The sequence below is a fragment of the Haemaphysalis longicornis genome, unplaced genomic scaffold (genome assembly GCF_048455015.1).
Source record: "Haemaphysalis longicornis isolate Haplotype H1 unplaced genomic scaffold, Haemaphysalis longicornis Haplotype H1 scaffold_7, whole genome shotgun sequence".
NCBI classification, from domain to species: Eukaryota; Metazoa; Arthropoda; class Arachnida; order Ixodida; family Ixodidae; genus Haemaphysalis; species Haemaphysalis longicornis.
The window spans coordinates 191,558,561-191,568,733 of NW_027526422.1; the positions used below are offsets into that span (position 1 = coordinate 191,558,561).

Below are 10,173 nucleotides of genomic sequence, written 5' to 3' on the forward strand. Positions count from 1 at the left end.
TATTTTGTGGCACTGAACACAGCCTTAAACAGGACAGTATTGCGATTACGTAAAAAAATTGTCTTATGTTTATTTAAGGTCATGATTGGAAAAGCTCTGCGGCCAGAATTAGGCTTCACAAAAGCTTTAGCAATTTTTTCTTAAAGACTACACAGCGTTTGATGTTACAAAGTAGCCGTTTCTTCAACTCGCTTTTGGAACATTGTTGTAACAATAGAACATGTACTACAATAATTTGTGAAGTAATACAGTGTTTTTTATCATCTGATTTGGAACCATATGTGTGTAAATGCCAGGCTTTTTTTAGCAAGCATGGATAGTAAATGCAAACGGCATTAGCGATAAAGTAAATAACGCGATAAAAATAATTTGCTCCACGAACCATAACCACTGTAAACAAAACCCTGAAACAGAAAATGAAACAGTGTAATTTATTCAGGAATATGGCAAACCAATAACACTGCATCACACGGAGACGGACCAAAGAAGTCGTTTTTTTATCGTTATTATTTCCACCTTTGTCGATGAATTACGCGTAGTGACAAATTTATCGGCCCCGCCTTACGTAGTTGTTTCGACTTCAGTGGTGCTCGCTTCGCCGCCATCGCTAGACGTTTCGGTTGACCCAGGCATTTCTTCGGTGACACCCTAGATTAGTGTGAAAGAATAAAAAAGAGGATGCGTGCTTTGTGAAAGGCTAATTTTATAAGAGTTCTATTGTGCTATCTTGCTTTGACATAAATTCTTTTACTTTTCTATTTTTTTAAGAATTCATATTGCTTTTGTTTGGAGATTATATCAACCGTCTCTGAAAAATTTCTCTGAATTTGTTTTCTCTGCAAAGTGGGTTGAAGGAGTTTTGCCTTTTTGTGGGGTGAATCGGTACTTTACTGTTATGTTTGCAGGCAAAACTGTAGACAAGATATTTTTACTGAAGAAACGTTTTTCATCGCCAAAATGCAACCGCAAGACGAACTGCAGGGCAAAGAGAATAGCGTTTTGTTCAATCATAAAGTAAAGTCTTCACAAAAGCCCTGCTTCATTATGCCATGATGCTTGGCTATAGGTAATTGGCGCAATTATTTTCGCCGTACGCATAGATCACGAGCGCTCGAACAAATAATGGTACTAACTTATGGAAGCTGGAGCAATTTCCTAGAATATAATTTTGATTGTTTATGCGGTTTCACGAGCCGAAACTACACAGGTTATTAGGCTCGCCGTGGTGGAGGTCAACGGATTAATTTTGACTACCTGAAAGCTTTAATTGGAGCCGAAATCTCAATCACACGGGCGTTTTTGCTCTTCGCCTGATTCAGAAATGTGGCCGCCATGGTGGGAAATAAAATCCGCGTCCCTGGGCACAGCAGCACAGCGCCTTCACCACTGAGCCTCCGCGGCGCGCCAGGCACGTAATTTTTACCTTATGTTAGGGGCAGAGGTTACAGTGTTTTGAGAGTGCTGTTGTAGGTCAACTGTAGGTAACTGAGATTCACGTGAGTCATTTCTGTGAAATGTTTTCTGGCTTTGTAAATAGCACGCGTAAAAATAGTGCATGCGTAATGAATGGGCTGCGCAACCAGGACAAATACAAAGACAAACTGAGATGCCCTGGTCAATGTGCTTACCGGGGTGGTGGTTTCGTTCTCTCCACCGCACCCTTCATGTCCTCCATGATGATGATGTCTGTGTCCTCTTCGTCCATGGCCTGAGAAATTCGAAAAAGTATCAATTATCGGTATGAGCAACTGCTCTTGAAGATATTCGGAAGATCTTCCTTTTTTCACAAGCACTGATGCTCCGTGCACTTCGAAGCAGGCAAGGCTAACGCCCTGCCACATTCTTTTGCAAGGGGTTAGAAAGAGGACAGAAAAAAATGATTTGTCGGTAAGAATTTTATTTCTTGTTCGGCCAGGTTTTCTTTGCTTAAATAGCGACCGCCCCTCCCTTGGAAAGTGGATGTCCAGGGAAGCTTTCATGTGGGAGGTATTAAGTGTTCCTCATCGTCTTGACGGGCTTGTCACATGCGCTGAGCATCTCTGGCGGCAGCGCCCACCTCATGCGCTCGTCCTCCAATGACGTCACCCTCCCCCCTTTCGCGAGCAGCTTCAAACCCAGTCTTTACGAGGAACCCATAGTGGGGTCTCATGGTTCAGAGGCGCCTTATCATCCATCGTGCGATTTTGTTGCCAGTTTGCAATTTTTTTAACAAATACTGAATTTTAACAAATACTGAACGGTATGCGGTATATCTGATTGCAAAAACAGGTTTTGCGGGGCTTCTCTGGCGGCAAAGGGTGAGCCCTACCTAGCCTGACGGTGCGCTTGGTGTCTTGGGCGAGAACTACTGGATCCTGACATGGCTTTTGTTTACGGTACGAAATTTTCAGACCAACGGAATACTTGATACGGAGAATGTTTCTTCTTTTTTTCATAAAATAAACAGCTTTACCACAGAAGGCTAACTTTTTTTTGGAATGTTTTCTTCGGAGAGAATTTAGAAATTTATGCGCCGTCTCATTGGGTGAGCGCTGGAGTAAGAGGTAAAGGGTGCCAACTGTAGCAGAGATCGCTCGTCTCCTTATTTTCTCAAAAGCACGGCTTAGCATCAGTTGGCGCAAACATGCGACATAAAAGTACTTGTAATGCACCAAGAAATTCTCCCGTATTCCGGCCTTCCGGAATTGCGATTCCAGTTCCCCTCTTAAGGAGTGGAGATCAGATGCACTCACGATGAAGCCATAATGGAATCGGCTTCTGACTTTGCGGCTACACGACTCGGCAAGAATCTTTTCCCATCAATTTGACTACATTTATTATCCTCCATCATATTTTTTCCCCTGCAAGTTGGTTTGGATACAGTAAAAACCAAGTATTATAGTCGTAAATGTGCAGGTTGGAAAATATTCAGATCTCCAAGCAATTTGTTCGAAACTTGTGAGGATTCGTAGCTACACTGTTTAAGATGTGAACGCGTTGTACAGAAATCCGCAGCCATAGTAACTGCAACAACGGACGACCTGAAACTGGCTTTACGACCCACAATGTTACGATCGGATTTATTAGGCAAGTGGTTTTCTTTATGTCGCCGTCAAAAGTCTCGGACGTCCATTTTTTACTGCTGCGAAAATATACTAGCTTCCATGGAATGTCAGTAATTTTTGCAGAGTTTTCCTCGCACCATTAGTTTTTATTATTACTGTTTGGACACCGAAACTAGAAAAGCTGTTGAGGGCCTCATTCTCCTTCTCTACGTACTTGAAAACTGTTGCTAGCTAAATCGAAAGTGTTCTGACTTATCTTTAAATTGCACATTTCAGTAGCATACATATTTTGGAGACTCTGGTCAAGCCAGGCTTAAACTTTGAAAACTGTAAGTATAGAGGACAATAATAAAAGAAGCAAGAAGATGTGCTGTGGCGCAATGAAATATTGAGAGTATCACTTTCGTCAATTTTAAAGCATCACGGTATTAATGCCATGAAGATTCATTATATTACAAGAAATGGCGTTACGGATGCCATTTTGACAGCCATGAGAGCATGCGGTCACTGCCAGATGCTTATTATGACACAGTAGGCTCTCGGTGTGGTCCACGACGCCGCCTTTGCAACTTCTTGCTTTTGGACTGGTCCCAGAGTGCCATCAGAACTAATGTAGTAAGACTGCACAAGACCGTTACTGCACAACAAAGGCTGAGACTGTTCTGTCTGTTCTTGTTAAATCAGCCATCGTATGTCGTAGACAGTCATTCTAAATCGCTGTATCGGCGAGTTATAAAAGAACCGGGATGCGTTTTTTTCCTTGCTCTAATTGCTTGATCAAATAAAGCTCATGGTTCTCGTACAATCCGTCCCTTTGCTAACGTGCAGTCTTGCGGGACACATGCGCGTAAGCACACAGGCTAGAGTGGTTAGGCTTACCATTCTTGCTCGAAATTTTAAGTTTCCTTCCGGCAAGAGTTGCATCGTTGTAATTTATTACCTCTGAGCAATAGGGTACTCGAGTTTGTGCAACTCCTTGTCTGGGAGTGAGCGTAGTGCGCGATGCAAGTCCTAGTTCTGGCCTCGTCGCGGAAAATATATAGGCACATATGGATTCCGAAATATATGCTTAATTTGCGACTTAAAACAGTAAAAGAAGCGACCGTTGATTTATTGTTGGGTTTAACGCGCCGACGCTTCACAGGCGACGAGGCGCGCCATAGTGGAAGGCTCCGGATTAATTTTCACCACTTGGACATCCTTACGTGCGCCGAAATCTCGAACACACGGGCGTGTTTGCTTTTCACTTTATCAGAAAAGTGGCCTACGCGACCAGGAATCGAACCCGCGTCCTTGAGCCCAGCAGCACAGCGCCATGACCACTGAGCCACCGAAACAAAATGGCCCTCGGCATTACTTTTATGCGAGAAAAAAAATGTACTCGAATTATTCGATGAGTTTTTTCGTTCTTCTCCGGGGACCGAAAAGTTGCGTCCGAACATTTCTATGTCGTTTAAAACTTTGAGGTATCGGACAAGAGCATGTAGGGATCAATCGTGGCGCTGCCTGTAATGGTGTTAAAAATATTCCCAAAGAGTTCATGAAAGTAGTTGCGTATTGGCTCCATACTCACCGAGTACGGCCGCTGCGAAAGACACCAGCAGAAGAAAAACGATGGCCTTCATTGTTCCTGCAGATTTCTTTCTTGACAAGCTGGTTATGATAGGTGAAATGGCGACGGTGAAAAGCGTATTTTTATGGGAAACCACTGCACTTGTTTGCCCTGGCTGGGCACAACTGCGATTATTTCCTGGAAAGCACGTGACGTCTTCGTGCACCAGCCGCAATGGCACTTTTGTATGTATTTTTACAGCCACGTGCACCAAAGGACTGCATGGGTTGCAGGTGGTAACCATGATATCATGCACATGCGTAGGAAGCGCATAATAGAAAAAAGTATTTCGCCGTCAGCCTGGCCGCTCATTTTACTCTACGTAGACAGACGTTGCACGAGTTGCACGAAAAGCCTTCAGTGCTTGATTCGTTGAAAAAAGCGGAAACTTCAAAAGTCACAGACAAAAACGTTTAAGAATGTCTTTGCCAACATAAACGTCATCCCCAAAGAAATGACGAAAAAAAACCCGCACTATTCGTACTGTGGTTGAAGCATCCTGTGCATCAATCACCAGGCTGTGGTAGTGACTCGCACTGGTGCAACCCACTGGGGAAGCGCGCGAGGATCCACCGCGTATGCAACATGCAGCAGATTAATGTTACGTTCCTATGCACGTGTTTCCTGGAAAGCGAACCACATGGCAAACATATTTCATCCTTTATTTAAAGAAATAAAAAAAACTACGATCCCTTGAATGATAACAGTGGTGAGGTTGTCATTATCCGAACCGGTTGACAACGGGCGTGCTTGGCGACCTACGCTCGCGCAGTTTTAGTCTACTCTACAGCCGGTATTTCCTTGTGCCGCGTATACGTCAGAGCCACGGCGGCTGCCATAAATTATCTACATTCGGTCTATTCTACTTGGCGTCTGCAACGGCTCTAGTTCACCCTGTAGCCAAAACCTCCTCGCACTATTTTAGGACATCTGGGGCAGTAAAGTACGCAGTTTCTGTGGCAGGTCTGGTTTGTTAGATAGGTCAAATTGAAGATATCTTTGAGATCCCCCACGAAAGCTTCACGGCACTGCTACACTGGGTCCTATGACAACCCGTAAAACCCAACTATATCTGCTGTAGGCAAACTTGTCACCTTCGTCCCGTGCCGCGCTAGTAGGCGGATAGAGTTAGCAACCTAACATCGTTATTTAGGGCTTCTACCCACTTCTAAACAAAGTCACAAATTTAGAGGACTGCACAGAGGAGAGTGCGGACGATATTAAGAGGTTTCTACACAAGCCGGGTGGGTCAACAAATGACAGTACTGTCCTCAGTATGAGCTCACGGTCCGATTTCGGAGCCATGTTAGTGCGTAGCACTTTAGTTGTGTTAGGGCGTACACTTTCGCGACCACTGCTGTGGCTTGGCCTAGGCGTCGGAGGTGTAACCGAGGGAAGATAGAAAGAAAAGGGCGAAGCAAAGTCTAGCGAAATCGTGAGGGGTAGCGCAGTAGGCTGAGCCCTCACGAGACCCTCCTAAGAGGGGGCGCATGACGAAATTGTGTGGGGGAGCCCTCAAGAGTAGTTTCGACATCCTAGAAAATTGAAAAAAAAAAACAATTCACTAGGGCACCATATTCTAGGACACAAGAACTTGGCTTATGCAACTGTTTAGCGGCAGGTTATAGACATTTTGCTAACTTATTATTTATGCACTGCGAAGACTGGTGTGCAATGTCTTTCGCCATTTTTTTACCTTATGGGATTTATGAGCCTGTGGTGCGCCTACAAATGATATAGCTTGCTCCATGTTGATCATCGTCTCTGCGTGGGAATGCAATTTTGGGGTGATGATTGGCGCTCTGAATACACCACGGTTTGCTTCCCAGGGTATGAATCCTTCTCTCTAGAGTTCTTGAAGGTATACAATTTGATTAAAAAGTATATCGCCGGTAGAAAAACATATTTTTACAGGAAGAATGTAACGTGATTTTTCTGAGGAAACGCCCTACGAACCTCATTTGCCTGAGCGAATAGGACATTGGGCAGATTATGTTTTGTTTATTACGTATAGGTGAGTCAACTAAATCCTCCTTCGAGTTGGAGACTTGTGAAGAAGTTTTCTAGAACTTTCGTTCGTTGTATCCTGCGGTTTGAGTTTGAAGTATGAAGAAGGAACATCGTTATGTAGTATTGAGTAATTCCGGCAGTGCTGACATCCCTTCAGCGTCACAAGTAAGGCCCCGCATGTTTTTTGTTTTCGATCAGTTGTGTGGTCGGTAGAGTCTTTCATTATTTCAGGCTCGCCAGCTTGTGAGAAAAAAATATTTTCCGTTGTCTACTTGGTTTCAAACAGTGTGTAGACCCAACCGTAACTTCCTCCTTAACAACTTTCACTCATTTTTCACACGCTCAATATTTCGATTTGATTGATTGTGGGGTTTAACGCACCGACGCAACGCAGGCGATGAGGCGCACCGTAGTGGAGGGCTCCGGATTAATTTTGATCACTTGGGGAAATTTATCGTGCGCCGATATCTCGTACACACAGGCGTTTTTACTTTTCGCCTCTATCAGAAAAGCGGCTGCCAAGGCCGGGAATCGAACCCGCAACCTCCGGCTCAGCAGCGCAACGCCTTAGCAAGTGATCCCCCCCAGCGGGTACGCTCAATACTTCTCGGTAACTCCTCTTCGAGTATCACATTCAGCTTAGGTTACCATGAGGCAACATGGCAGGTCTACTGGTGTCTGTTTTTACTGCCGATCTACTCAGGCCGATTTTAGGTAGAGGCCTTCGCTTTGGAGTTTGCCTTGGTACGCTGTTTTTGTTGTTAATGATGATGATAATAAAGTGCAGTGTCATCTGGTCACCGTGCTCACGTCCGGGAGTGAGCGCTTGTGTTCACTTATTTCACCGAAGGCACGTGCACTCCATACGCATGTGGTGTTACCGGAACTCTTAGCTATATAAAGCACGAGCAATCTGGGCGTGTGCGTGTTGTAGCATAGTCGTACAAAAATACGCTTTCCTATATAGCAATGCTGGTGGCACGTTACGTATACAGAGCTTAGAAAACCACGGGTAATACTAGCTGTATGGCAAGACTCTACAGCATGTAAAAATAAAACATCTCTTCAGAAAAGGCGCTTCCGCATAATTAGGCGAACCATACTAAAGTATCTAGACTCTGCAGCTTGTCTCTTATTGGTGGGCGAACTCGGCCACACCTTAACGGAGGGCTAGAAGTAGATTTAGGGCAATCCGCATGAGGCTTCTGTAATTATGCAATTAATCGGCACCTATGAGGTAACCGAAAAAATGTTTTTGATACCATGCCCTAGTATTGGCACTGGCTGTGTGACATGGTTTTATTAGGCACGCCAGGTAGGTGTTAGCATGTTCTTTGTGTAATAGTAAATCCTCGTTCAACTGAAGCGGTAAGATCCAGGGTGCAGAAAACTTTACAGACATAGCTTTGAGGCAGACAACCTATATTTTAGGTGCGACGCTCAGAGCATCTCTTGTCGGCGGCCGTGTCCTTCCTGCGTGCATCCGTTGTTGTCCGCGGCGTGCGTCCGTTGTCCGAAGCCACTCTCCCGCTCTCCTCTCCGATAGCGAACACTCTCTCGCGGGGGGCATTGGATTTGATTCGATTGGATTGGCTTGGCTCGGCTTGGCTTGGCTTGGCTTGGCTTGGCTTGGCTTGGATTGGATTTGATTGGATTAAAGTGGATTGTGTTGCCTCATAGCCGCGGCAGACGCACCGGTGCTGGCGCTTGTCCAGGTGAGAGCGTGTGCGTCCCAGCGCGCTCTCACTCCGCCGGTGGGCGGCGCTGTGCACGGTGCTGCGCATGTGCAGTACTCTCTCTCTCCGCTGTTTCCTCTGCTTCGGGCACGCTGCGCATATATAGTGCCTAGAATATAACCGGTGTGCCGCTCTCCGGCGGCCTTTCGGTCGACGGTTGCTCTTCGCTTGCGCTTGAACCCCCTCAGAGTCGCATCACACCAGGGTTCACGCGAGGGGAGGTGGGCGTAATTTTGGAAATAGCAATGAAATAACGTTGGAACTATTTGTTGTTGAATTTGTTGGGGTTCCGCAAGTAGTCCGCTAATTTATCCAACCTCATTACAACTTCAGGGGTTTCCAGAAATAAGAAGAAAATGTGCCCACGGGAACTAGGATTTTCCGATTGACGACAGTTATTTATTTATTTATTTACTCTCAATGCACATGTGCATTACAGAGAGGAGTGGGGGTCAAACACTCTACAGGCAATACAGCAGGAGTTTGGTAACACATAAGAAACGTATTCACATATTTGAAATATACACATCAACTAGTAATATAAACAATATCAGGAAAGGAAAAATCAGAAGGTTGATAAAACCTTTGCCATATTCGGGAACAACACAGCAGGATTTACACAAAACCACGGAATTCACGGAAAAATAGTGTGAGAAAGAAAGGAAAATCAGGTAATATGGTCACTAATAGCCGCCTTGAAAAGCGACTGGAGTAATTATTGAAGCAATTTAGGTGGGGAGGTGGTTCCAGTCAGAGCTGGCTTTAGGAATGAATGAGTTGTAATAATAGTTTGTCGGGCTGCTGGGTATGCCAACCTTGAACTGATGGTCGTTTCTTGTCGAATGATAAGTGGAAGGAAAAAGCATCGAATCTTTGAGCGTTAAATTGGCGTTATACATTTTACGAAAAAGACAAAGTCGTGATACTTTCCTGCGAACAGACAGATCAACTAGGTTAAGGGTAAATTTCATGGAAGTGATGCTAACCGTACGAAAACAGATAATATGAAGCGTGCGGACCGATTCTGAATAGCTTCGATATCATGAAGTAACGAGTTGATATGCGGGTCCCAGATCGACGACGCATACTCGAGCTTTGGCCGAACTAAAGTTTTATATAAAAGGAGTTTAATATCTGTTGAAGCAAGAGCAAAATTTTGCTGTAAAAAACCGACCACGCGGTTAGCGTCCCTTGTGATATGTTCAATGTGTGTTTGCCAAGAAAGGTTATCCGAGATGTACACGCCAAGATATTTGTAACATGACACTTTGGTTAGGGGGTCGTGGTTGAGTATGTAAGTGCACGCTGTAGTATTAATTTCTGATGGGTTACTCGCATTACTTTGCATTTATTTGTGTTCAGTTTCATTAACCCTGTATCGCACCACCTAGAAATCTTATTTAGGTCAGATTGTAGCGCACTTTGGTCGGCGGAATCCAAACTTTCTGTGTAAATTACGCAGTCGTCCGCGAAAAGTGTAATAGTTGATGATAGTGTGTTCGGAAAGTCATTAATATAAGTTAAGAATAATGGGGGACCTAAGACAGAACCTTGCGGCACACCAGACGTAACAGAGCCGAGCGTGGAAATAAAGTCATTAGCAACTACGTTTTGTGTGCGGTTAGTTAAAAAACACTCCAACCTTTTGAGAATATTTACGCCTAGATTGATTGAGTTGAATTTAGAAAGTAGTAGTTTGTGACAAATGGTATCGAATGCCTTTGCGAAGTCGATAAATACGCAGTCGATAACTGAAGAACGGTCAGCGGCG

The 10,173-nt window shown here is 44.5% G+C and overlaps 1 long non-coding RNA gene across 1 annotated transcript; it reads right to left on the reverse strand.

Moving 5' to 3' along the window:
• Window positions 1–417: 417 nt before the first annotated feature.
• Window positions 418–4,756, reverse strand: LOC144147345 (uncharacterized). Its single transcript, XR_013317896.1, has 3 exons — window positions 4,618–4,756; window positions 1,629–1,708; window positions 418–648 (listed from the first exon to the last, which is right to left on the reverse strand). It is a non-coding gene; the product is annotated as an uncharacterized LOC144147345 (long non-coding RNA).
• Between the last annotated feature and the right edge of the window lie 5,417 nt (window positions 4,757–10,173).